Here is a 20,138-nt window from a genome sequence, read left to right as displayed (position 1 = left end):
GTGTGTGAGGTTTGTATATAAGTAACGTTTAAATAATATCTTCTATATTGTTACTGTCTATTAAGCCCGTTATCGATTTTTGTACCGTCACGGAAAACCCGGGAAATATTTTTGAATTCTTACTTCTTCGCTGAGACACGAAGTTTACAAGAAAATATAGACCAATTAATATCAAGTGTGTGAGATTTGTATATAAGTAATGTTTAAATTATATCTCCCATATTGTTACTTTCTATTAAGCCCATTATCGATTTTTGTACCGTCACGGAAAACCCGGGAAATATTTTTGAATTCTTACTTCTTCGCTGAGACAGGAAGTTTAAAAGAAACTATAGACCAAGTAATTTCCAGTGTGTGAGATTTGTATATAAGTAATGTTTAAATTATATCTCCTATATTGTTACTCTCTATTAAGCCCGTTATCGATTTTTGTACCGTCACGGAAAACCAGGGAAATATTTTTGAATTCTTACTTCTTCGCTGAGACACGAAGTTTAAAACAAACTATGGACAAAGTAATTTCAAGTGTGTGAGGTTTGTATATAAGTAATGTTTAAATTATATCTCCTAAATTGTTACTTTGTATTAAGCCCCTTATCGATTTTTGTACCGTCACGCAAAACCCGGGAAATATTTTTGAATTCTTACTTCTTCGCTGAGACAAGAAAGTTTACAAGAAACTATAGACCAAGTAATATCAAGTGTGTGAGGTTTGAATATAAGTAATGTTTAAACTATATCTCCTATATTGTTACTTTCTATTAAGTCCGTTATCGATTTTTGTACTGTCACGGAAAACCCGGGAAATATTTTTGAATTCTTACTTCTTCGCTGTGACAGGAAGTTTAAAAGAAACTATAGACAAAGTAACTTCAAGTGTGTGAGGTTTGTATATAAGTAATGTTTAAATTATATCTCCTACATTGTTACTTTCTGTTAAGCCCCTTATCGATTTTTGTACCGTCACGGAAAACCCGGGAAATATTTTTGAATTCTTACTTCTTCGCTGATACACGAAGTTTACAAGAAACAATAGACCAAGTAATTTCAAGTGTGTGAGGTTTGTAAATAAGTAATGCTTAAATTATATCTCCCATAATATTACTTTCTATTAAGCCCGTTATCGATTTTTGTACCGTCACGGAAAACCCGGGAAATATTTTTGAATTCTTATTCTTCGCTGAGACACGAAGTTTACTAGAAACTATAGACAAAGTAATATCAAATGTGTGAGGTTTGTATATAAGTAATGTTTAAATTATATGTCCTATATTGTTACTTTCTATTAAGCCCGTTACCGATTTTTGTACCGTCACGGAAAAACCGGGAAATATTTTTGAAATCTTACTTCTTCGCTGAGACACGAAGTTTACATGAAACTATAGACCAAGAAATATCAAGTGTGTGAGGTTTGTATATAAGTAATGTTTAAATTATATCTCCTATATTGTTATTTTCTATTAAGCCCTTTATCGATTTAAGTACCGTCACGGAAAACCCGGGAAATATTTTTGAATTCTTACTTCTTCGCTGAGACAGGAAGTTTAAAAGAAACTATAGACAAAGTAATTTCAAGTGTGTGAGGTTTGTATATAAGTAATGTTTAATTATATCTCCTATATTGTTACTTTCTGTTAAGAACCTTACCGATTTTTGTAACGTCACCTAAAACCCGGGAAATATTTTTGAATTCTTACTTCTTCGCTGAAACACGAAGTTTACAAGAAACTATAGACCAAGTAATATCAAATGTGTGAGGTTTGTATATATGTAATGCTTAAATTATATCTCCCATATTGTTACTTTCTATTAAGCCCGTTATCGATTTTTGTACCGTCACGGAAAACCCGGGAAATATTTTTGAAATCTTATTCTTCGCTGAGACACGAAGTTTACAAGAAACTATAGACAAAGTAATAACAAGAGTGTGAGGTTTTTATATATTACTGTTTAAATTATATCTCCTATATTGTTACATTCTATTAAGCCCGTTATCGATTTTTGTACCTTCACGGAAAACCCGGGAAATATTTTTGAATTCTTTGTTCTTCGCTGAGACACGAAGTTTACTTGAAACTATAGACCAAGTAATATCAAGTGTGTGAGGTTTGTATATAAGTAATGTTTAAATTATATCTCCTATATTGTTACTTTCTATTAAGCCCGTTATCGATTTTTGTACCGTCACGGAAAACCCGGGAAATATTTTTGAATTCTTACTTCTTCGCTGAGACACGAAGTTTACAAGAAACTATAGACCACTTAATTTCAAGTGTGTGAGGTTTGTATATAAGTAATGTTTAAATAATATCTTCTATATTTTTACTGTCTATTAAGCCCGTTATCGATTTTTGTACCGTCACGGAAAACCCGGGAAATATTTTTGAATTCTTACTTCTTCGCTGAGACACGAAGTTTACAAGAAACTATAGACCAAGTAATATCAAGTGTGTGAGATTTGTATATAAGTAATGTTTAAATTATATCTCCCATATTGTTACTTTCTATTAAGCCCGTTATCGATTTTTGTACTGTCACGGAAAACCCGGGAAATATTTTTGAATTCTTACTTCTTGGCTGAGACAGGAAGTTTAAAAGAAACTATAGACCAAGTAATTTCCAGTGTGTGAGATTTGTATATAAGTAATGTTTAAATTATATCTCCTATATTGTTACTCTCTATTAAGCCCGTTATGGATTTTTGTACCGTCACGGAAAACCAGGGAAATATTTTTGAATTCTTACTTCTTCGCTGAGACACGAAGTTTACAACAAACTATGGACAAAGTAATTTCAAGTGTGTTAGGTTTGTATATAAGTAATGTTTAAATTATATCTCCTATATTGTTACTTTCTATTAAGCTCGTTATCGATTTTTGTACCGTCACGGAAAACCCGGGAAATATTTTTGAAATCTTATTCTTCGCTGAGACACGAAGTTTACAAGAAACTTAAGACAAAGTAATAACAAGTGTGTGAGGTTTTTATATATTACTGTTTAAATTATATCTCCTATATTGTTACATTCTATTAAGCCCGTTATCGATTTTTGTACCGTCACGGAAAACCCGGGAAATATTTTTGAATTCTTTGTTCTTCGGTGAGACACGAAGTTTACTTGAAACTATAGACCAATTAATATCAAGTGTGTGAGGTTTGTATATAAGTAATGTTTAAATTATATCTCCTATATTGTTACTTTCTATTAAGCCCCTTATCGATTTTTGTACCGTCACGGAAAACCCGGGAAATATTTTTGAATTCTTACTTCTTCGCTGAGACACGAAGTTTACAAGAAACTATAGACCAAGTAATTTCAAGTGTGTGAGGTTTGTATATAAGTAACGTTTAAATAATATCTTCTATATTGTTACTGTCTATTAAGCCCGTTATCGATTTTTGTACCGTCACGGAAAACCCGGGAAATATTTTTGAATTCTTAATTCTTCGCTGAGACACGAAGTTTACAAGAAAATATAGACCAATTAATATCAAGTGTGTGAGATTTGTATATAAGTAATGTTTAAATTATATCTCCCATATTGTTACTTTCTATTAAGCCCATTATCGATTTTTGTACTGTCACGGAAAACCCGGGAAATATTTTTGAATTCTTACTTCTTGGCTGAGACAGGAAGTTTAAAAGAAACTATAGACCAAGTAATTTCCAGTGTGTGAGATTTGTATATAAGTAATGTTTAAATTATATCTCCTATATTGTTACTCTCTATTAAGCCCGTTATCGATTTTTGTACCGTCACGGAAAACCAGGGAAATATTTTTGAATTCTTACTTCTTCGCTGAGACACGAAGTTTAAAACAAACTATGGACAAAGTAATTTCAAGTGTGTGAGGTTTGTATATAAGTAATGTTTAAATTATATCTCCTATATTGTTACTTTGTATTAAGCCCCTTATCGATTTTTGTACCGTCACGCAAAACCCGGGAAATATTTTTGAATTCTTACTTCTTCGCTGAGACAAGAAAGTTTACAAGAAACTATAGACCAAGTAATATCAAGTGTGTGAGGTTTGAATATAAGTAATGTTTAAACTATATCTCCTATATTGTTACTTTCTATTAAGTCCGTTATCGATTTTTGTACTGTCACGGAAAACCCGGGAAATATTTTTGAATTCTTACTTCTTCGCTGTGACAGGAAGTTTAAAAGAAACTATAGACAAAGTAACTTCAAGTGTGTGAGGTTTGTATATAAGTAATGTTTAAATTATATCTCCTACATTGTTACTTTCTGTTAAGCCCCTTATCGATTTTTGTACCGTCACGGAAAACCCGGGAAATATTTTTGAATTCTTACTTCTTCGCTGATACACGAAGTTTACAAGAAACAATAGACCAAGTAATTTCAAGTGTGTGAGGTTTGTAAATAAGTAATGCTTAAATTATATCTCCCATAATATTACTTTCTATTAAGCCCGTTATCGATTTTTGTACCGTCACGGAAAACCCGGGAAATATTTTTGAATTCTTATTCTTCGCTGAGACACGAAGTTTACTAGAAACTATAGACAAAGTAATATCAAATATGTGAGGTTTGTATATAAGTAATGTTTAAATTATATCTCCTATATTGTTACTTTCTATTAAGCCCGTTACCGATTTTTGTACCGTCACGGAAAACCCGGGAAATATTTTTGAAATCTTACTTCTTCGCTGAGACACGAAGTTTACATGAAACTATAGACCAAGAAATATCAAGTGTGTGAGGTTTGTATATAAGTAATGTTTAAATTATATCTCCTATATTGTTATTTTCTATTAAGCCCTTTATCGATTTAAGTACCGTCACGGAAAACCCGGGAAATATTTTTGAATTCTTACTTCTTCGCTGAGACAGGAAGTTTAAAAGAAACTATAGACAAAGTAATTTCAAGTGTGTGAGGTTTGTATATAAGTAATGTTTAATTATATCTCCTATATTGTTACTTTCTGTTAAGAACCTTACCGATTTTTGTACCGTCACCTAAAACCCGGGAAATATTTTTGAATTCTTACCTCTTCGCTGAAACACGAAGTTTACAAGAAACTATAGACCAAGTAATATCAAGTGTGTGAGGTTTGTATATAAGTAATGCTTAAATTATATCTCCCATATTGTTACTTTCTATTAAGCCCGTTATCGATTTTTGTACCGTCACTGAAAACCCGGGAAATATTTTTGAAATCTTATTCTTCGCTGAGACACGAAGTTTACAAGAAACTATAGACAAAGTAATAACAAGTGTGTGAGGTTTTTATATATTACTGTTTAAATTATATCTCCTATATTGTTACATTCTATTAAGCCCGTTATCGATTTTTGTACCGTCACGGAAAACCCGGGAAATATTTTTGAATTCTTTGTTCTTCGCTGAGACACGAAGTTTACATGAAACTATAGACCAAGTAATATCAAGTGTGTGAGGTTTGTATATAAGTAATGTTTAAATTATATCTCCTATATTGTTACTTTCTATTAAGCCCGTTATCGATTTTTGTACCGTCACGGAAAACCCGGGAAATATTTTTGAATTCTTACTTCTTCGCTGAGACACGAAGTTTACAAGAAACTATAGACCACTTAATTTCAAGTGTGTGAGGTTTGTATATAAGTAATGTTTAAATAATATCTTCTATATTTTTACTGTCTATTAAGCCCGTTATCGATTTTTGTACCGTCACGGAAAACCCGGGAAATATTTTTGAATTCTTACTTCTTCGCTGAGACACGAAGTTTACAAGAAACTATAGACCAAGTAATATCAAGTGTGTGAGATTTGTATATAAGTAATGTTTAAATTATATCTCCCATATTGTTACTTTCTATTAAGCCCGTTATCGATTTTTGTACTGTCACGGAAAACCCGGGAAATATTTTTGAATTCTTACTTCTTGGCTGAGACAGGAAGTTTAAAAGAAACTATAGACCAAGTAATTTCCAGTGTGTGAGATTTGTATATAAGTAATGTTTAAATTATATCTCCTATATTGTTACTCTCTATTAAGCCCGTTATCGATTTTTGTACCGTCACGGAAAACCAGGGAAATATTTTTGAATTCTTACTTCTTCGCTGAGACACGAAGTTTACAACAAACTATGGACAAAGTAATTTCAAGTGTGTGAGGTTTGTATATAAGTAATGTTTAAATTATATCTCCTATATTGTTACTTTCTATTAAGCTCGTTATCGATTTTTGTACCGTCACGGAAAACCCGGGAAATATTTTTGAAATCTTATTCTTCGCTGAGACACGAAGTTTACAAGAAACTTAAGACAAAGTAATAACAAGTGTGTGAGGTTTTTATATATTACTGTTTAAATTATATCTCCTATATTGTTACATTCTATTAAGCCCGTTATCGATTTTTGTACCGTCACGGAAAACCCGGGAAATATTTTTGAAATCTTTGTTCTTCGCTGAGACACGAAGTTTACTTGAAACTATAGACCAATTAATATCAAGTGTGTGAGGTTTGTATATAAGTAATGTTTAAATTATATCTCCTATATTGTTACTTTCTATTAAGCCCCTTATCGATTTTTGTACCGTCACGGAAAACCCGGGAAATATTTTTGAATTCTTACTTCTTCGCTGAGACACGAAGTTTACAAGAAACTATAGACCAAGTAATTTCAAGTGTGTGAGGTTTGTATATAAGTAACGTTTAAATAATATCTTCTATATTGTTACTGTCTATTAAGCCCGTTATCGATTTTTGTACCGTCACGGAAAACCCGGGAAATATTTTTGAATTCTTACTTCTTCGCTGAGACACGAAGTTTACAAGAAAATATAGACCAATTAATATCAAGTGTGTGAGATTTGTATATAAGTAATGTTTAAATTATATCTCCCATATTGTTACTTTCTATTAAGCCCATTATCGGTTTTTGTACTGTCACGGAAAACCCGGGAAATATTTTTGAATTCTTACTTCTTGGCTGAAACAGGAAGTTTAAAAGAAACTATAGACCAAGTAATTTCCAGTGTGTGAGATTTGTATATAAGTAATGTTTAAATTATATCTCCTATATTGTTACTCTCTATTAAGCCCGTTATCGATTTTTGTACCGTCACGGAAAACCAGGGAAATATTTTTGAATTCTTACTTCTTCGCTGAGACACGAAGTTTAAAACAAACTATGGACAAAGTAATTTCAAGTGTGTGAGGTTTGTATATAAGTAATGTTTAAATTATATCTCCTATATTGTTAAGTAGTGGGGTTTACGGTACGGACAGCGCAACTTTTAAGTGTAGAAAAGGCGAGGCTATTTGATTGAACAATCAGATTTGCTTATACTTAAAACAAAGCCAAGAGAGGCCTATACCCCAATTCTTCAGGTGTGATATGCTCTGATTTTTAAGAAATTCTGAGTTTCTAGTGTAGAAAAGGCGAGGGCTCAACAGATAGATTTACCTATACTTAAGACAATGCCAAGAGGGGCCCATACCCCAATTCTTCCAGTGTGATATGCTCTTAATTTTAAGAATTTTGAATTCTAGTGTAGAAAGGGTGAAAGCCTCTCAGACAGATTTGCTTATACTTAAAATTATGCCAAGTTCCCATATGATCTTATTGCTTATAGTGTGTTTTTTCTGTCAAAATCCCAGGAATTGAATTTTAGTGTAGCTCAGATTGATTCTGCCATGTATATTAATATAAAGCTTATAGCTACTGGGTTCTGAGGCCCAGTGGAGTGTGGTGCATAGCCCCATGGTTTTTATTGCCTTGCAATCAGGAGGCCTCTGGGTTTGAGTCCTGATAAAATGTGAAGCCTCTCCTGATGGCAAAATGTTAATATTGTTGCTTTGTAAGCAAAAGGCTCGGGTTTGAGTCCTGATAAAATGTAAAGCCTCTCCTGATGGCAAAATGTTAATATTGTTGTCTTGTAAACAAGGGGCTCCGGGTTCGAGTCCTCATATAAGATTGAAATATATACAACTGCCCACACATAAGATATTCACTGCTAGCTGATAATACAGTTGAGGTTTGTGTGTTGTACAACAGGATAATAGAACAAATATCTTCTAGAACTGCTCCGTGACTCTCTCATTTCTTACATCATAAACATAAGATTTTTCCCCTATGAGAATGACGCTACATATGGTGTCTTCAGGTAAAGCCTCATGGAATTCACAGATAATTTTAATGTTTGTTCTGTCATTAACCACAACTTGTTTTCTTTTTGAAGTGTTGATTACAAACATGGGTCTCCGTGTTTTGAATTCATCTGGAGTGTAGTACATATCAGTACTGCCAGTAGTGACTCTTTTGAAAGCCGAAAATGCCTCATATAATTTGAGAAAATCATCCTTGGACATGTCTAAATTGTAATTTTCTCTGGGGAATACCTCATTTCTGCCATTTTTAAGATATATGTTCTTGATGTTGCAGTTATCAAATCTACTTGAATTTTTTTCCTGATTATTGTGTCTTCCAGTCTGAAACAATACCACTACAAAATCAGGCATGTCATATTGAATACTGGAGAATGAATTTGTAGCATCAAACTCATAATAGGTGCCAGATGCGGGCTTCTGTACGCATTGATATGTGTAAAATTGCAGAGGAATCTGTGGATTTTTTAGGATATCAGCTTTGTATTTAAGAGCGTAACTGGCCTCATACTCAACAACCGGGATTCTTAGCTCCATAGTCTGAATAATGCATTTGCCTTCATCAGGTAAGGTATTAGGCAGAGCTTCTCCTGTAGTGTTTAATGTGCTGTACCTCATCAAAGCATTGTTATCATTTGCAGCTCTTCTAAATGTAATTCTTAACCCGCCCTTCCACATAATTTCTTTGTAATCCGAGAAGAATCCTGGCAACAGGCGCATAGGGAACAGCACTGTGTGGTTCTTAGATAATATCTTATCACCAGCTTCAAATCCACCTATTTTGTAGTATGAAGCCTCGGTTTTGGATAATTTTAATGTGGCCAAAGCCGTGGAGGTAATGCCGGGATAATCCACTCTGTTTATAACAACACCATGCTTTCTGATCTCAATTTCAGAGAACAGATGCGGCACAAAATTGTCCACCAATCTTATATTTGAATTTGCCGGATAATCTGTTCCATCGAGCTTTACAACATCAAATTTGATGTATAGATCTGCTCTGTGGGGATGTATAAAGCCATCCCCTACATCAAGATCAACCTCAATCTCTGTGTTGGGTTGATTTAAATTTGCAAATGTCCTCCTGTTTGGAGGGAATGATTGTAGCTCATAACTCTCAATATTTTCCATTGTATGTATTTTTATTTAAATGTTAATCTCTATGATAGCAGTTGTTGTGGCTCCAGCAAAATCAACTAATTCTTCTTTTTCATTAGTGACCATCAATTCAATGTAATCTATTCTATTATGGCACACAGGAAAATATAATGTTGGGGATGGATTGTAGATGATTGGCTCCATAAATTCGGAATTAGGTTTGAATGTTGCAATGATTCCGGTTTGTTTGTGAGTGCCTATGCCATTTGATTTGGTGATCATACCCTCGGCCACATTACAGTGAATATTCAGAGTCTCTATGGCTAAGAATTTGGGTATATTCATAGCAGTGTGTTTGATGGCCGGTTCAAGTTTTGTGTTGTTCTCAAAGCCTAACAGCTCTCCTATAGTACCCAGATGCACTGTTTCTGTAGCAGATACAATCTCTACTCTGTGAGTGACAGAATTTTGACTTAACACTACACCTCTGGGTAATTGAGCATTTAGAGTGGATAGATTATACTGCCCTGGAGTGATGACAATTTTTTGATCCCCTACTGCAATTGTGTTGTTGTGGTGTGTAATATTGGGTATCAGGTACATGCCGTAAAATGCTCTGAGAGCTATTGTTTTGGGATACACTATGTCATCATGCAATTTGAGTTTCAATATTGAATTTTGGCTGGTGAGATGGAATACCCCCATGATGTTTCAGATACCACAAGGCTTTTTGAAAATTTTCAATTGATGGTTTATTTATTTGAGACATATATCTGAGAACAGATAAACACAAATGTCCACAATTAACATCTTTGAAGTTTTGAACACGGGCATTATTGTAATAAAGATTAGCTGATTTTAGATATTTTACTAAATTTTCAGGTGGAACACCTCCAAATGAATCAAACACAAATGCCTTATTGTTTAAATATTTAAGATAACAGATCCAGTGAGTGCCCTGATTTTTGTACTCATCCAAATTAACAATGCCACACTCTTTGTTGAGTGGTTGTTCCGGTAAAGAATCAGACATGTACACACCTCTAAAATTTTTGATGCCCAATGGCTTGATTAAAGCTTCAATATCTTGGTTTGTAAGCGGCTCTTGTTTTTTTTAAACTTATTCATGGCTCTCTTAACACCTTTGCCTTTTTTCTCCATGGCCAGGTTATGGCGCCTCTGCTCATCTAATTCTGCCTTATTCTTCTTGGCATCTATTACTGTTTTTGCTATGGCAGCTGATCCCCCAGCCAAGCTGCCAACAGCCCCGAGAGCAGCTAAGATGGCAGGGATGGTAAATATGAATCCCCCTACATGTGATTTTTTCCTTGATTGCTGTAATTTTTTTAATTGGGGGGTACTAAGCAACAATTTCATACCATGTCCCTTTGCAAGACAAGAGCTTTTTTTCTTGCGCTGCTTTTTGGTTAAAAGACTATCAATAGTTTTAAGAGATTTGAGACCTGCATAAGGTATTTGATACATAACACCCTTGGCCTTCATCCTATGTTTATTATATACATGTTCACAGCCCCCACCCCAGTTTTTGTTTGGTGCTCATAGCTATGGTGGTTCCCAATGCTGCTATTTTTTCACTTAAAGAAGCATCTTTGCTTACAAATCTACCAAATGCAGCCTCTTCTAATTTCTTGTCTGCAACATGTCTCTTGTCAAGATCAGTATGTATGTTGTATGCTATGTCATGGTCTCTACAAGCAGCATCTAAAGGATTAACACCAGGATCCCCTCTGTTTAATCTATGGTCCAATTTTGTACCGGGACCACAATACTGATAGCCTGGAATGTGTAGTTCAAATGGCAGCTTGTTTATAATGTCATTAACAAGCCCCCGACCCTCAGAGACATTCCAAAATTTAGGTGGTAGAGTATTAATAATTTTTATAAGATATCCAATCCCCTTAGGGTCATTCACTATAAAATTAGACAATTTGGTGCTTATCATGTCCATAATTCCAACCTTTTCATTGTAAAAATTGTGGTTGCCAGCATTTTCCTCCCCTGCTATCACCAGCAACCTATCCACAAGTTTCCTGACATCATCAACCCACACAAATTCTTTAGGCAGAGTATTGTATTGTTTGATCCCACTGCCAGTCTTGATCTGAGACCATATGGGCTTGATTAAATTGTTGTATTTTGCTCCACTGCTAGACTTGACTCTTTTTTGTGTGGGATCATTGTTCTGGTATAGAGCATCTGATTTTATTAATATTTCTTTGTAATGTTCATAATCTTGATCTGTATAGCTGCCAGGCCTTTTCCTAGTCATCAGTTCCCACAATCCAGGTGTGCCGGGGTACTTAACAAAAGCACCTTTTTCTCCGAGACGAGATTCTGAATAAACAATGATATCATCCCCCATAAAAGTTACTCTGAAATTACCGATTCTATGAATAATGCTGCCATCAAGCTCTGTGTCAGCATATAAGCCAAACACCTCATCTTTGTTGTCTTTAGGTGTGGTTAAATATTTTTGAGCAAGAAGACCCAATTCAATAGGATCCTGAGTAGCTTCAATTCTTCTAGGAGCAACAGGACTAGGTGTATGAATACTGGAAAGTGGGGTGAATGGATAATCTAATATGTTCCTTGCAGCTACAGGTACAAGCTCCGTGATCAAATCTTGATTTTGCTCTGTAACAGTTTTGATATTCTTACCTAAATTATTAATAGCATCAATGACAGGCTGTTCTGTTTGTTTGTGTTTTTCATAAATTCCACGGTTCTCTGATTTCCATCCCTTAAATCTTTTTACAAGATAATCTCTTAACTTAAGATCATCAATGACTGGTCGTTTCATGGTTGTTTATTTATGTCTCAACGTCTAGAAAATCGTTGATTTTATTTCTGTATTTGCCACTATTAGGTGTTCTTGTCATATCAATTGTGACAAAGCCATAACTGTCCTGGTTCCAGCATCTACTGCAAAACTTGGAAAAATCATTGTAGCTCAAGTCCCCACCTACATATTCATCATGTATGTGTTTGAGGTTGGTATGGTCTTGATGAAACACACATATAAAATTGCTGTTGTCTCGGATCAGCTGCTTGGGTATTTTAGAAAAAGTCTGTGCCAGGTAGAAGCAGTCAATGTTTTTGTGTCGGCCCTGTGTAAAGAAATTTCTAACCTTGTTTTGATTATCCAGTATAATGTCATCAAACACAACAACAGAATTATCGAGACATTCATGAAGTGGCTTAACATCCGGTTCAAAAGTGGCAATATCCAATCCATCATATAGCTTCATGAGCTGCTGATATTTTAATTGTTCCAAGCTCTTAGAGAAGACATACAAGTGCCTGTTTTTCCAGTCTAACCAGTTGGGTGCCAATAAAAAATTATCAACCATTAGTGTAGTTTTACCACAAGCAGATGGCCCAACAATAAGACACCTAATATTATCAGGCAGCAACACTCCATTTATCTTATTCTGTTGTTCAGGTTCTGGCAGCCTTTTTATAACATCCCAGGTGCTCATATTATCACTTTGTCTGCATCGATCCAGCCGTTTTCCGGATGACCCAGCCATTTGACAAGTAACTTGTTGCCTTTTCTGCGGATAATTTTTTCTATGAGATATGTGTCGGGCTGTTTAGTTTTGCTGAGCTCTTGTTCATAGAACCTGCCTTTGAGAATTTCTCCTCGGTGATCTTTTATTATATAAGTGTTAAGGGTCCCGGGTTTAACTTGAACCACTGTAAATAATTCGGTGCTCCAGTTTCTCGTAAAGCCTCTCTTGAATAAGTGCTTATATTTGCTGATTCTTACTTGATCGCCTACCCTGTATTTGGCCTTTCTTGTTGTTGGCTGGTATCTAGGATAATAAACAGTGCTGATCAATTTTTGCTCATCAGATGAAGTTACTTCAGAGGGTTTCATGTTGATTGTGGAATGGACAGAGTTGTTATATTTATGTAGAAGTTCTGGAAGAATATTAAGCCATTTATAATTACCTTGAAGTGTAAATTGTTTATACATAAGATTTTTTAAGGTTCTGTTGAATCTCTCTACAATTGAGGCCTTGAGGTCACTGTAACTCGAGTAATGTTTTATTGCCTGGCTTTTAATAAATTGTTGAAACACTGAATTATAAAATTCTTTGCCATTATCTGTTTGCAAATAGCGCGGTGATCTTCCTGAATAATTGATGATTGTTCTGATGGCTTCTGTAACACATTTTCCAGTCTTGGATTTGAGTGGCACAGCCCAGGCAAATTTTGAAAATGTGTCTATGACAGTGAGTAGATACTTGTAGCCCTTGTTGATTTTGTCTAAGTTTTTCAACTGCCCACTTGACAACTCAATCAAGTCGCTCTGCCATAAATCATCTATGCCCTTTGTGACTACTGGGAGTCTCTTATAATTATGTCTGGCTTGTCTGTGTAATTCATCAACAATAATTTGTCTAGACATAATATGTAAACAAGAATATTGCAACTATGGGGTGTTCAGCAGCTGAAACTGCAGGATTTTCTAAATATAATTTGTCCCCTATTTGTATTTTAAATTCCAGAGAGCCATCATCTTCAACATATGCTGTTTCTAATGTATTGGGATCTGTAAAATCCTCTAACTCTACACTGGTAATTTTCGGTTTGTTCTCAGCATTTGTTATTGATAAGGTAGGGTAGTGGTGTGCCTGTGGCTGATGCCAATATTTGATCTTGATTGGTCTCAATGTGCCTCCAACAAAAAATTGATAATAAAATTGTGCAGGGGACAGCATATATATTTTGCCACCTGGTGTAAATGGTGAATCATATTCTTTGTTGGGGATGCTGTACAATTCAAGAATTACTGAATGTTTTGGATTCTCGATTATGCCGGTTATTTCTTTTTCTGCTGTAAGCAATCTGCTTGTTACAGATTCAAGGTGCTCATTGATGGTTCTAACAACATCATCATGGCCTGGCTTGATTTTTACGTCCACAACAAGTTTTTTGTATTGTTGCACAATCTCTTGTAGCTGGGTGGCAAAAACAGACAGAGCATTTGCTTGATTGGATTCCATGGTCCCTAGCTGTTGCTTGATATTAGCTACAATTTGTTGCAAATTTTCAATAACTGCCAATTTTGAATTTTGAGCAGTAAGATCATGGACCTGTCTTCTGATATCCTCAAACAGGGCATGCAGTTCATTAATATGTTGATTAGTTGGTAGAGTGGCCACTGTCTGAGTAAGTTGTTTGATCTCTGCCTGGATATTCTTGATATCTTCCGATTTCAATATGCGATTCACTGCTCTCTTAATATTTTTAAGTTCCTGTGATGTGGGAAGATTTGATACTGTATTCTGCAAAAATTCAAGTGCCAATTTTACATTGTTTAATTCAGAAGCATCAGCCACATTTTGCATAGCATTTTGGAGCAGGGCTATATCTGCCTGAGAGGGTGTTGATTGTTGTAAAATTTCAAGCTTTGTTTGGATATCATCTATCAAGTGATGAAAATGAGATAGTTCAGATTCGGTGTTGAGGTTTTCAAGCTTTGTGATTTGTTGCTGGACACTGACAAGTGTGTCTACAATTCCAGGCAATCTGGATTCTAGTACATTTGCCAAATCACTTTGCACTGCTGCTATTGTACCCTCAAGATGAGTTATGGAACTTTGAATTTTTCCAAAATCTTCATATGTTTCAAGTTGCAGCTTGATGTTTGCAACACTCCGAGTTATTGCATTCAAAGCATCAGAAGATGGCAAATTGTTCATAAAATTTTCAAGTGTCTCAATTTTTTCTTTAACCTCGGCTATGGCATTGTTCAAGGGGTCCAGATTAGGTATCTGGAGTGATTGAATCTGTTCTTTTAGAGTGGAAATCACTAGATCAAAATCTTCTTGTGATTTTATGCTTTTGACAATTGTTTGGAGCTGTGCCTGGACATTATTTATCTGCTCTTCCAATTGCTGTTTCAATTGCTCAGAGTTGGTGGCCTGGGTCTTAAATTTGGCTTGAAGAGCTGCTACAGCTTCTTCTAAACTTTGAAAATTATCCAATGTGGCCAAATCAGTATATTTCTGAAGCAGCAATTTGAGTTCAGAATCAATTTTAAGAAGAGGGTCCATGCATTGTGATTGTAAATTTGTAATTTCTAGTTGAAGACTGGCATTGAGTGTGGTCTGTAAAGCTTGTAAATCACTTCTTAATTTCTTGACTCTGACATCAAGCATCAGAATCTCATCACTGTGATCTTCATGTCTTGTATGGCCAAATATATCATTAGGCATTTTTGTTTTTACTGGTTATTTATTATAGAGTATCTGATTCTTAATTCTATAAAAAAAGGTATAAGCTTGTCATAGGATCCAGGGACCTCAATATATAAGCAGTCACCAGCAGAAACAGTATATACAGTGCCAGAAACCATGTTTGAGTGCTTGATTCTATAAATATTTCTCCCTACTGAAATCTTGACATCACCCTCAGGGGTTGTAATAAATTGCAATTGCCCACCTACAGGTAATTGATAATGATTTAAATTATTGTTAAATATGTACAATGTTTTGCCTGTTTCTTCATCATTATCTGTAAGTATGCTGTTCAGATGAATAATTAACAAGCCACTCAGTTTAGACATTACAGATTGTAAATCAGGAGAGGCTTGCGGTGTGGGCAGGTCCATAATAGCCTGTTTTTTGAACCCAAATAAGTTCATAGGCATGTTTGTTTATTTCAAATCATGCTCTGGAATTGGGCATTGTTTCCCATTTTTCAAATCACAATGCCCCCAAGGTAGAGTATGTATGTTACATGACAAAATGCATCTCTTGTCATCATGTGGGTCCAGAGCCACTTTTGTTACAATATTTGAAGTCAATAAGTGATTCTCACTCTGAATTCTATTTTCTGATGTTCTAATTGAATTCTGTGATTTGATGCAATTTTTATAATCTTCAAATACAAGCTCTTTTTCCACAGTCACTCTGCCAATGCCCTTGGCTTTTTTGACAACAGCACTACATGTTTTAAAACTGTACATCTTGGCACTTAACCCAGCAAATTCCACAATAACATCACCAAGTGTCTCATCTTTTAACTTGCCAGGCACCTTTTTGTTGTGGTGTTGTTGAATCTTTGTATGTTCACTGGTATCAAAATATTGAAACAATTCAGGCTGTGACATATCTTGATAAACATCTTCTGTTTGAATTTCAAGAATAAAACTATCCGTGTCCATGTACAATAATTTTACACGATCACCATAAAAAGGTTTCAGCACATCATAATACAATATTAACATATGTAATTTGGCCAATTCCAATATTACAGCCCCTTCATAAATAGGTTTATCAAATTTGATTTTTGTTTTCATCATGTTGAAAAGTGCCATGTGCTCATCATAAATTCTTCTGTAATTGAAGTTGGGCTTTGCAACCAATTTTTTGCTCAGGCTGGGGTCAGTAATTATTTTAACATCGGTATGTTTCCTGACATTTTCAATAGTTTTGCCATACACTGAATTCACCATCAATTTAAACAAGCCCTTATCAAATTCGCTTTTTGCAGATGTTCGAAGCTCCGTATTTGTATCAATGTATGGTTTCAACCATCTTGAGTGCCTGAACCTCAAAACTTTGCCAACTTTGGTTACTTGAACACCATGTTTCATCAGGAACTGTAGGTTTTTGTAATATATGACATAGCCCTGTTTTGGCTCCAGGGTTGTCATGAGCTTCTTCTGTTTAGAGCCAGGTGGGCACATAACCTCGGGAATTGGGGGCAGATCAGAAAATTTGTTGTGTAAATGATCTGGAAACATCAGATCAGTCTCTAAGAAGAGGCCATATTCACTGTCATCAAAATCCTGAAGATCTTCAATATTGAAATCTTTGACCCACTCAAGCCCTGCATATGGCAATTTATCCATCATAGCGTGACCATAGAGGTTGTTTGCATCTCCATACAGTATATAATTTGATGGCCGTGTTGGATCATAATCAGGCATGTATTTGTTATTTGCTCTGGCATATCTCTGGGAACATTGCACCATCCCCCCTCTTATACATTCCTCCATAAACAGATACTTTTCTTGATCGTGGATCAGATCCAATGGCTTTTTGGTGTTGAAAAACATTGCAGCCCATGCTAGGCCCGGGGCACTGTAAAAATACACTGGGTCCAGTCCATAATTTTGCATAGAAGATTTTCTGAATGCCTGCAATATATCAGCTAAGAGGGTCACATCAAGTTTTAAATAAGCCTTGTGATAATCACCAAATGTCTGGCATTTTAAATTGTTCCACATCAATTTGGCATGGTGATAATCTTCATCAGTGATTCCAGATCCTCTGATTTTGCTGTAAAACTCTTCTTGTGGTGGCAGGGAACACTCATCAAATTTAGAAAAATCTGTGACATAGTCATATGGATATACACCCTTCCGCCTAATTAATTTCAGCTCCTGATCTGGAAACGAGGCACGTGTGATTTTCAAGTCATCATCAGATAATTGAGAGGCCAGTGTAGCCAGGCTAGCAGGTAAAAATCTGTAAGAATCAAGAAATCTTAATTGAATAGGAACACCATCAACTTTAATTATCTTGCTAATAGATATATATTTTTCATCATTTTCAGCTAAAATGTTTAAATTCTGCTTGTCAAACCCCTCGTACCTGATCAGATGATGGAAATCATAATTGGATGCTCCATGGCAAAATATGGGGATAAATCTTGGTCTCTTGATCTTAATATTACAGCTATTACACAGGGCCATTAAAAATTTACCATCTGTATGAGAATGGTGTTTCACCTTGATATTTGTATCTGAAAATTCACAATCACATACCGGGCATTTTTCTGCATTGTTGAAATCTTCAATCTGTTCCTCTGTTAAAGGCAACATAGGCTTTGATATTAATAAGATGTTAGATGCTATGTCACGGCACATATTTTCTATTATATGTTTAAATTCTTTGATGGCATTTGGTCCCACGTATAAGTATGGCTCACTAGCTACACCATCCCGTATAACCACACAACAAAAGCTGGAAGGTTCATGTAGCTGGTATGGTGTAATTGATGATTCTTCTGGATCTGGGCTACAGAATGCAAGAGATTTGAGATTCGATTCGAAATCACAGACAATATATGCTGGGTGTTCCAACAAGGCTTCATACTTTTTGAATTCTGCTTTTTCACTTGGATTGGGCATCACCATATGAACAGGTTTATGGTTGCCACAGTATTTCAGATGCTCAATTAACTTGTTTTTAGCAATTTCTGCATTCTCTTCCCGAACCCCCTTCACCATTTTTTGACCATCAAATACAGTTAAACATCTTCTGCACAACTTGAATATTCTATGAGTTTTGTCTAGTTGTGTTCTCACTAAAGCTTCAAGATTATGTATCAGAGTGTAATGGTATGTATCATCCCCTTCAATTAAGAGCAGATCAATCGGAATAGCAGATTCATCATCAATTGTACTGATTCTGAGAGGTGCTATCGGACAATTGCCAGTGGAACAAATAAATACATTAATAGATAATTGTTTGCCATTGATGTGCTTGGCTCTTTTTTCAAATTTATCAATATTCTGAACTGACATTGGATATTCCAAACCCTCCATTACATCGTCAAAAAGATGTTCATGTTGTTTGTAATAAGTTATTCTCTGAGGATCCTTTGAAACTGGATACAAAGCAGCTAATATACACCACAAAAAGCATTTCTGGTCGGCATTTTTTATATTGACCACGGCTCTTTTGTTTTTGATATTGGCAGGCAATGGTACATAAGTAGATCCTTGTAAAGGAGTGAATTCAGAAATATTAACATATAACTTGTGTGATGAACCGCATAGGCTCCATCCGGACTCTTTTGCTGCAAATTCAGAGTGTTTGATGTTCAGTTGATTTATCAAGCTGCTTATTATTGTGTCTGAATTTGCATTTGAATATACAGGTACAGTTTCTGTTATGTGGGGCTGTGTAAATTTTGTGCCGTTTGGTTTCTTATATTGTACAAACAATTTGAGGGATAGCTTATAAGAGCCATTTTGTGCATTAAGAATTGCCTGCAGATCAGAATTTATACTGTTCAAGAAATTCTTAATGCCGCATCTTGGCTCTGATACAAAACAGTGATCCCTTAATTGGCCGTTAAAACTGCTATGTATGGGTGGTTCATAGCGTGGCTGCTTTGCAGGTCCAGCATTAACAGGTGCTTCATGCTTCCTTTTCAGACCAGATGTGGATGGTTGTGGGGGCAATGTTGATGACTGTACATAAGAATTACACTTATGCCATTTGTAATATGCCTTGCTTAATATTTTATGGCATCTTGGACATATTTTCATGGCCTTTCTGCATTTCTTAGAGTTACAAATACGGCAATGTCTAGCCCAATGAGAACTAGATATATTTTTATTACACCGATTGCAATATTTTTGTTTTGGCATTTTTTCTTGTAGTTTATTATATAAGATTTTCTGGGCTTCAATTCCAAACTTTATACTTAATAAAAATATCAGTTGGGTTCAGCAGTTAATGGCTGAGCTGGTGCTTTTATACCCAAACAACAGCAGTAACTAGGTTTTGGTGATAGTTTTGCTGTTATACAACACACAAACCTCAACTGTTTATCAGCTAGCAGTGAATATCTTATGTGTGGGCAGTTGCATATATTTCAATCTTATATCAGGACTCGAACCCAAAGCCTCTGATTACAATGCCACAATATTAATACGTCTCCAAATAGAATATGCCCATATTTTACTGGGTTCTGAGACCCTTATGCAGACAAAATTGGATTTTGAACTGCCATAATATTTTCTAAGTCTTTGCCTAGGCTCATATTATCTGAACAGAATTGCTTTTAGCATGAGGGGGGTACAGTTCATTGCCACTGTGTGAAAATATGTATCTTTATCTCAATAATCTTTGTTACACTTTTACA

This window comes from Lepisma saccharinum, chromosome 6 (genome assembly GCF_977018435.1).
Source record: "Lepisma saccharinum chromosome 6, izLepSacc3.1, whole genome shotgun sequence".
Classification (NCBI taxonomy): Eukaryota; Metazoa; Arthropoda; class Insecta; order Zygentoma; family Lepismatidae; genus Lepisma; species Lepisma saccharinum.
This window is presented reverse-complemented; position numbering follows the sequence as displayed.